Genomic DNA, 17098 nt, shown 5'->3' on the forward strand with positions numbered 1-17098 from the left:
CAAATCCTGTGAACCCCCACAGTGATTTTCCCTTGTTTCCTCTCTCCTCCTTTCTTTCCTTTTTTCTCTCTCTTTCCGAGGCCACGCTGGCCACAACAGCCGCAGTGCACAGACAGGTCCCGTGCTGAGTGTGTTTGAGTGCTCTGGCTGCCAGCAAGTACCCCCACCAACACACACATGTACACTTGCACACACACAGTTACACTAATACACACACAAGGACACACCATAGCAGCCACAGCTATACAACCTTTTCTGACAACCATCTCTTTAAAACTTACACACACACACACACACACACACACACACACACACACACACACACACACACACTCCCAGACACAGAGCCAGTTTGCCATCCTTTAATACTCACATGCTTAAATTATTACTTTTGTCACAATACAGTGGTTAACTTACAATCATCTGAAACACACACACACACACACGGCACAAACAACAGCCTGGGCTGCACTGCACTGGTGCGACTCCCCTGCCCTGCCATCACCCTAATGATAAGCTCTAAAACAGACGAGGGGACTGCCTCATGTCATCTTACACCCACTACTACGATGCCCCCCCACACCCCCCACACACGCACACACACACACACACACACACACACACACACACACACACACACACACACACACACACACGCACTCTGCTCTCAACATAAAGAGCAAACAGCAACAACAAACCCCCACTCTCAGCTCTTAGCAGCAGCAATCCCCCCCCCCCCCCTTTAAAAAACACACACCAGGTAATAACAGCAGGGTGACAAGGCAGTAAACCCCCACGTCTCTCCCGGTAACCCGATCCCAGCGGAGAACCACATCAATGATTAACAGCACAGACAGTTAGCGTCCTTAATGAACACGAGCGCGAGCAGGAGGGAAAGGCAAAATGAAAGAAAGCAAAAATGAAAAGACAGAAAGAGAGAGAGAGGTGTTTGAAGATTCACTTACTCTCTATTCACCAGCGCCTCTTTTTTCAGTCTGAGTAATCTTCACTAGTTTGGGGTTGGGGGTGTGTGTGTGTGTGTGTAATGAAAAGCCCCTCCTTTTTAGAGTCCCCCCCCCCCTCGGAGAATCGTAGAGAGCGGTCGCGAGCTGAAATGAAATCCCTTGAAGTTTCAGTCCACGGCTGAGTGGTGGCTTTATCCAGCGTGTCCGCAACAGGGCTCTATGGTCCTGTAGTCCAGCGCAAGGTCTGCTGTCCCCCCTCTCGCTCTCTGTCTGTCTCTCTCTGCATCAGCACGCTCACATGCGTGTGTGAGAGTGAGTGAGTGAGTGTGTGTGTGTGTGTGTGAGAGAGAGAGAGAGAGAGAGGGAGTGCGTGAGTGAGTGTGACACGCAGAGCTGGAGCCACTTGCCTCTGGCGTAATCACGAGGCCCCTCCCTCATGCTCTGTCAGAGAGAGAGGGAGGGAGGGAGGGAGGGAGATGGAGGAGGAGAGGGAGGGAGAGAGGGGGGAGAGAGAGGCGAGAGAGGGAGAGAAGAAACAGGAGAAGGAGGGGAGTGGTGTACTTGGACGCAGACTTTTTTAAAAGGAGTGAAAGAAAACCTTGAATTGTTCTCGACCTGCTTTCAGTCTCAATCTTCATATGCATATACCGCAAAGGAGTAAAAACAGTTTCACTGCACTTAGTGACACTATCTAAAAAAATAAAATACAACCCTTTTTAAAAAAGTCCTGGGATAGGTTTGACCTAACCCCTTAAGGTGACAGGCCAGCCGTCAATACTCCGAGGTAACAATTAAAAGTCCTGCCAAGAAAAAAGAACACTACATCTATTAGAAAGGTCCTCAGGGTTTATCTGACGCCAGCTTGCTTCCGAGGGTCCCTGAGTCAGGACTGAAGACAGTGTTTCATGCCCTGAGAAAGGACCACTGTCCAAACGTGAAACTGCATACTCCCCCAGCACAGCGGGCAAAGCCCCGGCTCCCCTTTCATTTGAATAGCATTAGTGCGCGGTGTTGATCCTGGCAGAGTGGCAAGCACCTTACAATATAGTTAGCGTTAAGAGGGAAAACGAAAAACAATACTGCTTCTTTGAATTGTGTTTTAAGTCACAGTAGGGGATTTTGTTTTTATCCCAGGACAAAATGAGTTGTTATTGAGGAGAAAATGAGGCTGTTTCTCATGAATGAAAGCCAAAAGAGGGACAGAGGGTTGAAGACACAAGGCAGAGCCTCGTTCTTCCTGGTCCTTCACCTGGTTAACGCAGAGGTCACAGGAGGTCATTCACAACAAAAACAGATGTCAAGAAAAATCTAGGAGCACCTGAATAAACAACCGAGTCCAATGGTCTGGAGTAGGGCCCTTCCCTGGAATAGAAGAGTTAAATTAGTACCCTGAGCAAAGGAGGGAGCCGGGGTGGCAGTTTTAGAGGTGTCATGCATTGGAATGCCAGCCAGGGGATAGCTGGGTATAGCAGAAACGGTGAGCAAGCTTGAGATTCCTAAAGTTCACGTGATCCCCCCCCCCCCCCCCCCGGTCTCTGAGCCACTTAGCAGACGTCTTATTTACAGTGCAGGCAGGAACCAGACCCTCTGACACCGGTGTCTGCTGGCTCTTCAGTCTGTGGACTGCCCGGTGCGCCAAGACTGCAGCTCTGCGTTTCAGCTTTTCAGAAAAGGTCTGGGCTGAAAAAGCCAAAGATGACCGAGAGTGCACAGCCTTTAAAGCTCATTAAGGGTTGGCCGCATAGTTCATTTGAACAAGCCCAGCCGCTGAAACACAAACCCAGGAATGTAGGACAGAGTTGGATTTTGTCAGCATCCCTTATGGTCATTAAAATCTGATATTATAATGTAATCATAAACCAGTATTATCATACTTCTGCAGTGCAAAAATCACCTCTTACTCTAATATGGTCCAGCATGTTATCCATAGACCACATCAACAAAAGAGAAACCCTTTGTAAACTATCAAATCAATCAGACCAACAGACAGACAGACACACACACACAGGCAGGCAGACAGACAGACAGACAGACAGACACAGACAGACAGACACACAGACAGACACAGACACACAGACACACACACACAGACACACAGACACACACACACACACACACACACACACACACACACACACTGCACTTCCGTCTGGAAAACTGGGCTCCTGCTGCAGCAAAAGCCAGACCTGTTAAAGGTGTTATACGTCAGTCTGCTGTCTGCTGCCACATGAGGCTTGGTGCTCACGCCAGGGCACTTTTCACCTCCGGTGGCCTCGGCCGTGAGAGCTTCTGCAGACAACCACCGGACAAGCCATCAGTGGCTGCCTATGACCCAGTGGGCTGCAGCAGTGGTTCGCATTAAAATGCCATGGGCCAGAGTGGATATCTCAGTGGAGGGTAGTTTTTGCATATCTTTTCATGCATTTGATAAATGCCAACTGGCGAGCATTACTTCTGTAACGGCTTAAATATTTATATGCTGAGATTCATGTTTACATTACCAAAGCCTCGTCCACCCCTACCCCACCCCAATACAGCGGCAGCAGCAGTACATAAATCTCTTAAAGCAATGGGGGTCTGAGGGGGTGGAGGGGTGGGGCGGCGTGGGGTTGATTGAGGGGGGATGGGCCAGTGAGTTTCTGGTTAAACAACAACAACCAAAGAATACTTCTCCTTCCCCCATTTCCTAGCCGAGAGGATTGGATGTCAAATGATTAAAACTTTCCTGCCGGTGTGAGTCTCTATTGTGGCATTCAGACTGAAATATAACAGATATATCTGCACGAGGAATTATAGGAATCATAACCACAAATTAGAGTAAATCAGAACAGAAATCACTTGCATGAAAGCTGAGCAGAAAGCAAAAAGCAGGCAAATCAGTGTTCGAGAGGCACAAATAAATAAATGGCTTTTAAAAAAACACACTCTGGAGAGAAATGAGAAGTCTCGAGCCCTTTCCTGCTGTCTATCTAAAACCCAGAGGACACGCTGACAGGTCAATTCCTACAAATTAATTAGAAGATTTGTGCAAATTAGAGTGCCACGATAAAGCCATTTGTTCGACATGTTACCACCTAAAGAGGAAACAGAAAGATAACAGTTCTCTTCACTACAGATCTTAGGAGGGGCACGGAGACACCGACGGCCATGTTTTTATCTTGCTCTACAATGCAGAGCTTGGTTTATTGGGTAATTTTATTATTTGTGTTTTTTTTTGTTTTTTTCTTCCACAAAAAGTAACTTTTCTCAACTTGGCAGTCTGACCTTCGAGGTTAATCAAAATAAAACAAAGGCAGCGTTCACGGTGCGCTCTTACGCGCACCCAGCCGCCCAATCTGACAAAGCAGTGACATTTTTATCTCAAAGTGTTTGAGTGACTGATGTGGCGTGAACACTTTACAGACAGCTCTGTAAAGGTCCCCCACCACCACCACCACCACCACCACACACACACACACACACACACACACGCACACACACACACAGACACACACAAACACACTCTCAGACACCATCTATCTTCAAGAAAGGAGCTGCTGAACTGCAGGGGCCTCCAGACTGCTCAGCCAGAAGACGCTCCAAGTTTGGGTCTGTTTTCAACTCCGTCTTCCAACCCAGGGCAAAAAAGTGTCTGAAGACAGAAGTTAGCTCAGCTATTGGGGCTTTCCATGTCACACTCATCCACAAAACTCAGAGCAGCCTTTATCTCCTAGTCAGTCTGGTTTTATGAATGCTATGAGAGATTAGCAGGAGTGACCCCTTTCAGGCAGGCTCTGACCCTGACCTCTATAGATCGAAAAGGGTACTGCAGCTCTAATAACTTCATGGTCAGTAAACTAACTAGATGTACCGCAGAGCGGTACAAAATATGACCGCCGCCCAGTCCAGCACATTTTTTCCACAAAAAGAAATCACGCTGAAAGGCCTATATGATTCTAACTGTCTCACTAAATTGCATTATCCACACTCAATTCTCACTGGTATCTGCTAGACAACAAGTACCATGTAGTAACAAGTAACATGTACCCCGGTCTTTCAGTGTCCCGGGAATCATTGACAGAAATTTGGGCATGCGAAAAAGAAAAAAAAAAAAAAAAATCTGACTAAACCTATATGACCGCCGCTTCGCTGCGCGGCGGTCATAATAAGTGAAATGTTTTGATATAAACCATGAACAGGACATACCTGGAATTGAATTCTACAATGCATGTGAATAACAGACCATAACCAGTTATTGTAGCTTTTCAGTGGTCAATTTAATATCATATTTTGGACTACTAGAGGTAAAACAACCTTGAAATGAGGATAAGCACAGAGATTTGTCTGGAGGAGGTGATTGGAAGAGAAAAGATTGAGCTTCAGTGAACACTGAGTGACAGTTTTGTTTTTAAAAGGCAGAAGAAGAAAAATAATGCATTCCTGTTTAACAGTTTGAATCCAAATGTTTTGACAGCTTGAACTCAACATCCCCAAAAAATAGGCAAATATATAGGATGGCAATGATGCATACTATCATACACGGGATAGTGATTATGCATACTATTATACACTTATGAGACTCACTTTTTCAAGGGGTGTGGGTGGGTGGAGAGAAAGCAGATCAATGTTAGTGAGTCAAAACACAATTCAATAGCGAAAGACTGGAGCCATTGACATATCTTCTTACAGATCATGTGACTGCACCCCATAGCCATATCTGCAGGACATATGACATCATATGCGATACTACCTCAGTTACAAAGTAACATTTATCACCGATTACATACACAAGTCATGGTGAGTGACTCTCACACACACATACATATACATGCACACACACACAGTCACGCATGCACACACACTTTGCACAGATGTCACACGCACAATGCCTGTCATGACACTAAAGTAAGGAAATGGAGAGAATGGAATCTTCTGTAGTCACTATACTACCTTTACCTCCTCCTAACCAAACCACCTACCAACCAAACCACCTCTCAACCAAAAAGAGTAAAGGCCTAAATCAGTCTTCTAATATTTCCACTAATCTTCCTGAGTCACTGTTTGCAGTCTGACTGGCTTAGGTCCGTCACCAAGATCACAGACGTGTTGCGGATTCGGCTGCTCATAAGTCCCTGCCTGTCAATCATCAACACAAACAAAATTCCTCAGCAGCTACTGGCTGTAAGTAGACCTGGTATAACTCCAGTCTAGGAAGTTTACACAGAGCATGACTTATTCCTCTGCCTTGTCTTTTTGCCCCTCAGGCTCATATGGAGATGAGCGCACCTGATAAAGGGTGACCTCAGTCAGGTTGATGAATGTAAAGGGATGAATTCCTGTGGTCTCCTTCTGTGTCTCCATTTGATCCAGGTGAAAGTTGTGGTCTCTCTTTATCTTGTCAGTGGTGAAAAATATGGTTTACTCTAATGGATGTGGAGAGCCAGTTCTCAGTAGTGCAGTGAGAGGAGAAGTAGATGAGTGTGCACGTGAGAGACCGGAGTGGTGGAGAGAGTCTATGCATTCCTGCCTGTGTGTGGTGTGTGTGTGTGTGTGTGTGTATATATGTGTGTGTAAGTATGTGTGTGTGTGTGTGTGTGTGTGTGTGTGTGTGTGTGTGTGTGTGTAGTGAGTGCATGTGTGAGGAAAGTAGGTAGAGGAGAAGCACAACACAACAAGAGGGATAGTGAGAAAATAGTACAGACAGCAGAGCAAGCTAGACAGCAAAGACTGAAGCAGGGACACGGGAATAGTGAAACCAGAAGAGTGAGGACAGAAGAGTGAGGACAGAAGAGTGAGGACAGAAGGAGAAAGAGAGAGTATGATGGAGAGCTAGAGAGAGAGAGAGGAGGAGAGAAAGATACGTCTGACAGTCTCCTCCTGAGAGAATGCACCTGTATTTAACATTCATCCAGCATCCTGGGCGAAGAAGAGAGAATCGTCCTTCTCCACAGCGCAGGTGCCTCTGTGCCCATATCAAAGCAGCAGCGCCGCGGCTCACGCTCATGTCTGCACTCCCTCGGACGCCCAGCGGCATGCAGAGAGCCGTTTACCCCCTGCCCAAGCACACACTCGCACGGCCGCAAGCCCCCCATGGACAGGAAAGGCACGAATAATTAAGCACACAATACAGGTGTCAGGTACACTAGACAACTCTTTTTAACCCTGGCTAGTTTTCTACTTCATATTATAATATATTTTAGACTTTTTTTTTTGCATGCTGCACCAAAATGATTACTCCCATTGACACTACTCATATACAAAACTCAAACAGAGTTTTTTTTTTTTACTGACACAATCATTACCTGATGATTTTAAGGATGGAATCTTACTTATGGTTCCATGTCACTCTGCCCTCAGAGGTGCAGTGGATAATGGGTATCTGGGTGTCAAAACATATCTCTGTGTGAGTGTGATTATGTGTGTGCGTGTGTGTGTGCGTGTGCGTGTGCGTGTGTGTGTGCGTGTGTGTGTGTGTGTGTGTGTGTGTGTGTGTGCGCGAGGTCAAGGTTTTATGAGCGCAACTGGCGTCTGAGGGCATCCAGCAGTTTCAGACCAAACATACTGTAAGCGTCTGATAGGAGCCAGGCCTTTGGGCTCTGTCAAATAAAACACTAATTAGCTCTGACTAATGAAAATAAATGACTTACTGCTGTCTTCTTCTTTTCTTTGCCATTGGCAGCTTTGACGAGCACTTTGAGGCTAAATGCTGCAACTGTGCACACCAAAAAGAACAGCATTAATTTAGTCAAGACATCTCTCGAAATGTGAAAGAGACTTGAACAAAACTGGCCTATGTTTCCTTTTCTTTGGGTACAATGGACCTGGGCAGAAACTCTGGCTCTCCGAGACAGCTGCCAAATAGTCCGTAATGTTTCATTATGTTCTATCAGAAAGATGATAGGGAAAGAAATTGCTAAGAGCTCAGCATGCAAACACAGCAAGGGACTGTGTGTGCATATGTGTGTGTGTGTGTGTGTGTGTGTGTGTGTGTGTGTGTGTGTGTGTGTGTGTGTGTGTTATGTATGTGTGTTTATGTATGTGTGTGTGTGTGTGTGTGTGTGTGTGTGTGTGTGTGTGTGTGTGTGTGTGTGTGTGTGCGCCTGTACAGGGAGCCACTCTGTAGCCAAGCTTTCATCCACACTCAACGCTTTAATCATACAACCTCAGCCCCGGTAGGGCTTCAGAGCTGGATGGCTCTCTGCGCCAGGAAGTTCAATTCTCCCTTCATTGCATAACCTGGGAAGCAGCCACCTGCAAAACACACTTTCTCACACAAACTCATACACACCCACACACACCCATCAGGACCAGCAGACATGAAAAACGAGCTTTCATTTCATCCTTTTTGCCGACGATATCACAAAAAAACGATTTCACACGGGCCAGGCTCCCATGTCTGAACACTGTCCAGAACACTCTCGGAATCTTGAGCCCCGTCAAAATGTGGACAGAAGTCCAGACCAACACAACGCGGTGACAGCGACAGAAATTTATGTAGCTGTTCCCACCCGAGGCCCCCCGGGGCCTGTTTTCCATCGAGCTGGGGGCCACTTCCTGGGAAGAGGCGCACAAAGGAACAGTGTGTGTCTTGCTCACGCAGAGCTCTGGTATTAAATGGGGGGGGGGGGGGGGGTAGCCTGTAAGAGAGGGCTCTGCGGCCAGCCCTGGTGCTCTCCTCCCTCGGGCTGAAGTGATGACCTTGCCAGCGGTGGGGAGACACAGAAGGCTTCTATATGGCAGCACGGCTCCCTGAGGCAGGAGGTTCTCCTCTCGTGTTCTTTTTTCCTCCTCCCTTTCTCAGTCTGTTACTCTCGCTCTGTCTCTCTCACTCTCTGGTATCTCACTCTCTCTCTCTCTATGTTTCTCACTTCCTGGTTCTTTCTCTCGCTTCCTCCTCTCTCTCTCACCTTCCTTGCCTCTCTCACTCTTTCCTCTGTCTGGCTATCCCTCTCTCACTCTCTCTGTAACTGGAAGACACCCTCAGATGGGGGTCTATTTTTAAAGGTTCCTCTCGCCTCCTCAAGAACAATTTTGCACACCTGCTGCCACACTATTTCTAGTCTTCAGGCATCACAGGGCGAACACTCACACCCCTTTACACACACGCACACGCAAACACACACCCAAATGAAGTAGAGTGTGTAAAATCAACCCCCCATGAATAACTTTATCGCTTTCCCAGCAAATAGCATTGGTGTTGCCAGAGGAACACACCTCATCGCACCTCAACACTGAGGCGATAAAACTCACCTTTTCCTCTCACTCCAGGTCGAAAGTCTGCCACAGAAAATCAATTCAAGGAAGGATTCAGAGGAAATGCGTGGTCACCAAGCGCATCATTGGACAATCCTATGGAGCTTGGCTCTATAATGTCACAATGCCAACAAAAGTGTATCACTAAGGTCAAAATGAGACTGAGAGGACCTTCTCTAATTTTAGCGCCGGACCTTTTTACATTCTTGAAAAAAAGGGCATTCTTCCTAACCCATTAAGAGAAGCAGTCTATGTCTGTGTTTGGGGGCAGCCGTGGCCTACTGGTTAGCGCTTCGGACTTATAACCAGAGAGTTGCCGGTTCGAACCCCGACCAGTAGGCATGGCTGAAGTGCCCTTGAGCAAGGCACCTAACCCCTCAGTAGTGCCGCTGTTGTTGCAGGAAGCTCACTGCGCCGGGATTAGTGTGTGCTTCACCTCGCTGTGTGTTCACTGTGTACTGAGTATGTTTCACTAATTCACTGTGAGCGACAACCGATACTGTATATCATAACCACGTTCTACATTTTGAGAGTGCTCTTTGGCTTATGGAATACTATATGCCTTTGGTAATGGCAGACAGTGAAGAGAATATGATGAGAAAACATAAGCATTACTATCAGGGTTCCCAACATTACCAGCACTGCAAACCACCACCATCACTGCCATTAGGGCATTTTTATTTCAATGAGTTTGAACTCTGGGCTAAAAATTATCTTCAACCAAACTGCCTTACTGCAAGTTATTTTAATTAGCGATACTTAGCGCACCAATTAATTATGCAAAATTGCCATTCGGGGTGTTGGTATTTGGTTGCACTGGTGAGAGTGAAAAAATCCTCCAAATAAATTAGTCATGACCACATTCACATCTGGAGCAGACAAGACATATAAAATATTAAAGCAGAAACAGACAGAGTATGGGAGCAGGGAATCCTCTGGTTAAAAAAAAAAATCACAAGCTATTTATTCCTCTTAATGACCAAAATCCCCATTAATATAGTCCAATTACAATGAGATCTAAGACTGGATTTCATCTGACTGGAGAGAAGTGAAGAATCATTGTGGTCTAATCCATTTGCCCTCTGCATTACACGAGAGATATGGACCAGAGCGAAGCAAGCAAAGGGAAGCCCTGCCTCCATGCAGAGGGACCTTGTCCTCACAGAAATCCATTGTCCATGCACACACCCATATCCCCCTCTCACATCACACCACCCTCCCCTCTCCTCCTCTCCTCTCCTCTTCCTCTGCACTTTTTAAAGGAGGGAGTAAGGAGGACTCTCACGTCATGACATGATGGCAAAAAAGGCACTGAAGTCAGTCAAATATGCTGTGAGCAAAGAGGTGGAAAAAAATGTAAATATTTTTTTTCCAAATATGGCATATAGCTGTTTGAGCAGGTGAATTTACATTTACACTCTGACTAGCATCCATAATGACACAGGAGCACATCACCTACTCACGCACACATACACATACATATACACACCTTCACACAGAAAAGACACAGAAGAATATAAATTGCTAGCACAGGCATCATCCACTCTTTAACCATGGTAACCAACACCTTACTACGAGCCCTGAGCACCGGGTGGAAGGACAAGAGGGAAGGAGGGAGGGATGGAGAGTGAGCTGGGGAGAGACGGAGAGAGAGAGGGAGTGGGGGAAGAGTCAGCGGCACCAGCAAAGGCAGCAGCCACGGGGAACGGAATGCAATCTATTGCCATGGCACCCAGCGCCGCGGTGACAGCAGGCTCTCTCTCGCAGCCAGGCAGCCTATTCATTCAGCCAATTCAGCAAGCACACGGAGGCGAACGCCACGCGCTTCCTTCTGCACTCATCTCCCCACTCTCTCTACCGGCTCTTCTCTCTTTCTATCTACCTCTCTCACTCACTCTCTCTATCTCCCTGTCCCTCATCCGCACACACACACACACACACACACACACACACACACACACACACACACACACACATACACACACATTCAATCTGCATTCAAACAGTCCTTTGTCTCAGGTCAGTGGATTTACCTTGAGTGGCGGAGGACGAGGGTCTGCGAAGGCTGGCAGCAGCGGCAGCAGCAGCAGCGAAGGCGGACAGGCTTGGGCTTCGGCCGTGTGTCAAGGAGGGACAGAAGGAGAGGAGGGCGCATGGGATCCCCCCGGAGATGCTCAGAGCTGCGGCTCGCTCCACACACACACACACACACACACGCGCAGACACCAGCCACTACCACTATCAGCAGAGGCAGCGGATGGGGAGGGGGAGAGGGGAAGGGAGAGAGCGAGAGAGAGCGACAGAGGGATGGAGAGGCAGAAAGAGACAGAGAGAGAGAGAGGGAGGGGGAAAATCAGAAGCAGTGGGTGGGAGGGGGGTTGCTCATTCTGAAGCATTACATCATAGCTTTTGCTCCTGAGGAGGTGGCTCAGCTCCCCTTGCAACACCTCTCTCCCCCTCTCTCTCTACAGCAGGGAACTGCAGGGGATAAATGCCCAATACAAATACACACATTATCCAAACACTGAAATGGGTTGCATAGAAGAGAAAATTAATATTTAAAACTAAATATCAAGAGTATTAAAATAGAAAAAAAAGAATTTCTTTCCTCAATACAATTACTAAGGTCCCACATGCACCATTTTCATATAAAAAAGCATTATGTTTCATTTAATCCTAGTTGAAAGGAGGCAATATCAGCATAATAACCATAAACTATAACCATGATAACCATAAAATACAACCATAAACTATAACCATAACCTATAAACTACAAGTAAATGCTAGAAACATCCTTCAGTCCACAAGTAGAAAGAGACGCTGATCTTTTTTTAGATTCCTCTAGCATCTTAAATCTGTGGCGTAGCAGGAAGGTGCAACGCAGTGAAATGGAAATCCCCACCCCCACTGCTGCCCTTGTGTGGCTGCTTGGGGACCGTGTGTGTGGTAGTGGCTGCTTGGGGACCGTGTGTGTGGTAGTGGCTGCTTGGGGACCGTGTGTGTGGTAGTGGCTGTAGGGGGTCAGGGTGACTGGTGTGGCATGCTGCTGGGTCCGCTGGGAGACGTGGTGGTGAAGGCCTCCGCTCACAACACACACCCCCCCTACCTCCACCTCCACCCCTGCCCACTCCGTCTCGCCCAAACACCCGGGCAGCTGCTCATTCCATACAGCCGCAGCAGGCCACACACACAAGCCGCACCTCATGCCAGACGGGCCAACACCCACAGACCCCAGGCTCCAAAGGAGCGGAGCAGAGCGGAGCGCTCTCTTACTGGGGGGAAATCATATGTCATATTGTGTGTGTGTGTGTGTGTGTGTGTGTGTGTGTGTGTGTGTGTGTGTGTGTGTGTGTGTGTGTGTGTGTGTGTGACATGTCTCTGGTCCCCACCATCGCTGCTGCGTCGGCGTGATTATGGAGGAACCTTGTGGGAAAGCATGCAAGACAATAGCCGCTAAAATGTCTGTGAGAATGACACCGTGTGGTTTGCAAGTTGTAAAAGCATCAGCTGTCAAACCACCCACATCTGTTCCAAACTAGCAACACTTAAGCACATAAGCACAAACACAAAGGTACACACACACGCACACACACATACATGCACACACACACACACACACACACACACACACCTTAAAGTATTCATACAGTAAGGACAGTACAAGTCAAGCGGTATGATGAAGACAAGGGACAGTGTGGGAGGCCGGCGTGTCAGGAGAAGGCATTCCGACGGACTCTGATGTCCGATCTCCCTCAGCGCAGGTCTGAGCTCAGCCCGACTCTCGTTTTGGTATCTGCGTCACATCCTCACAGACCCAGCCAGCCAGAGCGAGACGGTGCATCTGAGAGAGAGACAGAGAGAGGGAGAGAAAGAAGGAGAGAGGGAGAGAGAGAGAGAGTGAGAGAGGGAGAAGGAGAGAGGGAGGGCCTGACACAGCACCTTTTGTCAAGCGGCTGAAAATATCCTTCGCTTCCCGCTTCCTTCGCCCACCAGCCCTACGGCTTCTCCTCCGACCCTCAGTTATTAGAAGGAGATTGCAGGAAGTGTTTAGAGCCCCGACAAACTGCTCATTCTCTTACATTTCCCCACATCTGTCCTCTTCCATGTTTACGCTAATAAATGGATCTGAACATTCTAGATAGATGTGCAGATATAACAACGAATGGTATTAGGAAAGTCCTTAAACTCTTTTAAAGAGTTTGATGCACGCAGCATGGCAAGACACGACAAAACCACTTTTTGAAGTGATTTCACAGAAAATATAAAAATCTAACCAGAAAGCCTGCCCAGACCCTATCTCTATCCAGAAAGCTTATAACAATCTATCCAGAGAGGATCTGGAGACCATCCATTCCCACTATCTTCTGTTTATTCTCATCTTCATATCCAAGGCAGTGTTTGGCATCCTGGCCATTACAGCAGCGCGGCTGCTCTGCACCCCCCCCCCCCCCCTTCAAAAGGCTATCTCACAGCTAGCGGTCAGAGGCGTGGTGCTAGACTATCTGTTTACAGAGAAAGAGAGAAAGAAAGAGTGAGAGAGGGAGAGAGAGGCGGGGTGGGGGGGTGGGGGTGAGAGAGCAGAGCATAATGAGGGTTGATGCCTGCCTCTGAGCGGCTCTGCAGACACGCACCCAAATAGAACCCTCCTTGTGCCACAGGCAGGCCTGGCTTAGCAATTATAACTTGTTTGTACTCATATGACACTCTGCAAATGGCTATTCATTCACAGTGGCTAAACAAAAAGCTGCCTGGATTAAATTGTGCAGGGGCTACTTGTCACACATGACACAGGCTTGCATTTGTGCAGCTTCCTCTCTCTTTTTGGTGCACTGCTGGGACTTCCATTTTGTCCATCCTTTCAGGAGGATGAAATAGTGTTTGTGTCACAGTGCAGGAGAGTGGAGACGCCTGCGCAGACGCCACGCCGGCTTTCCCCTCGCCGCTCTGACATTCAGACAGGTGGCTCGGTGGGACGGGGCCTGGATGTCAGCCTGTCCCTCTCCTCCCCAGCCCAAAAGCCTCCCCTCTCCTCAGACAAGAGGTCATTGTGTCCATTTCCATCTCACTGAAAGGCCCTCGTTGTTGTTATACGGTGGTTGTTGTCTCCACGCTAGCCTGGCAGACAGGTCTATTTGACTGCACACCCTTGAGAGTGTCTCACTCAGGAGTTAACAGTGGTTGTCGGAGGCAATGAGAGAGCGCGGTGGCCGTGCCTCCCTAATTGTGGCCCTGCCAGGCTGCTATCAAGTGCTATTTGAAAGCCTCCACTGATCACAGCCACTGACAGAGGACCTGTCAGCACAGAGTGCAATAGAATTAGCTGGAGTGGCAAAATAGCCTCAGGACACTAGTGGCTCCAATGCTGCGGTCATTATTGGAGGACCATGGATCTATGAACGCTTGCAAATCACCAGCGAGGCATCCATGGACCGTTTTTGGTGAAATTAGCACTCAATTTAAAAGGTTTTACTGTTCTCGAAACGAGGAGACAAGGCTACATCATAACTTGCAGACGTATCCCTCTACCACATCAAAAACGCCATGAAAACAGCATTGTGAGAGTACGCCCAAACAAAAATAGCTGAATAAAAGACCATTGTCCAATGTGGCATGTGGCTTAATAAGTGTGACAGGGAAGAAGACCGAATCAATCTGAGCCCTTTGTGTAGCCTGCCTGTGTATGTCGGGGAGTCCGTGAATGGCATTCCAATTCACGCTACATTTTGTAGGTTGACTGGAATGCGCATCAGAACCATGGAGGCAGACTGTAGTCTTGTCCCACTCAATGAAAACGCCTCACTCGAGGGCAAGACTTATTGAGCATGAGGAGCTCCAAGACTGTAAACACCGCTCATTGGAGGACTGACTGCTTGCAGCACAAATCAGTTACGCATTAATGACCATGAGGACAAGGGAAGAGGGGGTGGGGGGCAACCCGTGGACAACGTTTATTGTATTACTACTGAATAGGAGTGCTGAAATATTACTACTGAATACAAGTTCCATAACAGTTTTCCACTGTTGCTGTTGTTTTCCAATGCTGATTTTTAAAAAGTTGTGTGCGTGGTTCATGGAAACTATTTGGAAGCAACTGTATCACATTGCAGGAGGAGAAAAAAAACTGTGGGAGGAAGAAACAGTGGTGACCTTGTCAAAAACACCTCCAGAGAATGCAGGCAAGACTGTGCAGTTCTCGAAAGAAACCGAACGCTCGTCCATGTTCTGTTCCCATGGGTTCATGCAAATAATCAGCTCACAGTTCTGGGAACTCTTGTTCCTCAGTGTTCACTCAACAACCAGGGGGGAGCTCTGCTAATGGGTCAACTCACACTAACAGGAATCCAAGGCGGTCAGTTTTGCCCACATGCTTGCTGATTGATTGATGGCTGCTAGCAGTAGCTGGTCGACTCAACTCACACGAGAGCACTTTCCTAATTAAAAGGTCGGAGGGTGAAGCCTGGGCCCCTTCTGTGTCCGTTCAACACTGCCCAGACCAAATCATGCCTTATGCCTTAGTGACCATCAGTGCTCTGACTGCTTGGGCCCTTATCGGTGGCTGGGGAGGACGTGGGAGAGAAGCGATCATTAGCGTCACGCTGTCGCACCTCAGTGCATTAATCATGACCACGGCATATCAGATCCCAGAGCACCCCAGAGCGGCTGACCAACACATTCCCAAAGTGACCCCACTCAAAGAGAGGTCAAAGGGCGAGTGGGCGAGATTGTCTCATCCTCCCCATCACTGCACAGGGGGAATCCAGCAAACACACATGGGCCCATGCAAGTGTGTGTGTCGTGGCCGGGGCAAACATTAAGAGCACTACGCCACTCCATCATGGCGTCAGTTTCCCAATTCATGTGACAATTTTGATATCTCTTGATCATACATCAATAAAATACTAACAAGTCCCCGTCAGCCTAAATCAAGTACGGGGACCTTGAAATGCAGAACCTCTGTATGACCACAAGCAAAAATCTTGATTGGGCCCAAAAAACAGAAACTAATTAATAACCAAAACCACACTTGGCCTTTGAAATGACTAAGCCATGACACAATGCAATCTATCACTTCCTAAAAGTCCAGTGCCTATTTTCCTTGGCTTCCTTTCACCCTTTCTTGTTTCTGTTTGCTTTGCACTCTGTTCAAGTCTGACAACCATGGCTGTTTCTCAAGAACTAAGTGACTCAAAAAAGACAAAGCAAACAAATGCAAACAAACATGCTGCCGAAAAGCAGAGGCGACCACTCAACACACAGATTATAGCAATTTCCCAACACAGGGTCTTTGTGGCGAGGGAGAGATTGAAGAAATAGTTTGATGGTTTTGTGTCTGGCAAATGAATAAGGGCCTTTATTATAATGCCATCAATAGCCTCCCTGGGAGTATGAAGAAATGTGCTAAAGGGCTGAATGTGAGATACGCTGTAATCAGCACAAGTGATGAGAAAAACATATCGCAAATCTGTATAAGGTACAGTCAAAACTTCCATGTGACCTTGAAACACAACCTCACCATGTGTCAGACCTTCTTCTTAGTGGGGTAGATGACCTCTGTGCTGTTTCCGGCATTCTCAAAACACTTTCACAAGATATTTCCCTTCTGCGGCCACCAAGGCCGCCATTTGACCTTCATCAAAATAATCAGATGGCTCTCAACGTGAGGAGTAACCAAACGGCAGCTGAGAAGCGCCGCCACTGCCCTCAGCTGCAGACCCAATGCTGGCTGTCCTTCGCACCCTGATAGCTCCTTGTATGGCCTTGTGTGTGTGTGTGTGTGTGTGTGTGTGTGTGTGTGTGTGTGTGTATGTGTGTGTGTGTGTGTGTGTGTGTGTGTGTGTGTGTGTGTGTGTCTTTAAAGCCAAATCATCATGGGTCTCTCTTGACAGGGAACGGCATATCTG

General features: G+C 47.6%; 1 protein-coding gene across 2 annotated transcripts in view; it reads right to left on the reverse strand.

Annotated features, from left to right (window-relative positions):
• Positions 1-11326, reverse strand: part of sema4ba (sema domain, immunoglobulin domain (Ig), transmembrane domain (TM) and short cytoplasmic domain, (semaphorin) 4Ba) — a 65664-nt gene extending 54338 nt beyond the window's left edge. The window contains exon 1 of one of the 2 annotated variants that reach the window (XM_076262400.1): positions 11231-11326. The gene's annotated coding sequence lies outside the window, so the exon portion shown is untranslated. Of the gene's footprint in view, positions 1-965; positions 1313-11230 lie in introns of those variants that run through there. The other variant, XM_076262398.1, reaches the window with a different exon arrangement.
• Positions 11327-17098: the final 5772 nt, after the last annotated feature.

Source organism: Alosa pseudoharengus, unplaced genomic scaffold (genome assembly GCF_046254945.1).
Source record: "Alosa pseudoharengus isolate Yale_2024_CS ecotype anadromous, Long Island Sound unplaced genomic scaffold, YU_APseudo_1.1 YU_APseudo_1.1_scf_10, whole genome shotgun sequence".
Lineage (NCBI taxonomy): Eukaryota > Metazoa > Chordata > Actinopteri > Clupeiformes > Clupeidae > Alosa > Alosa pseudoharengus.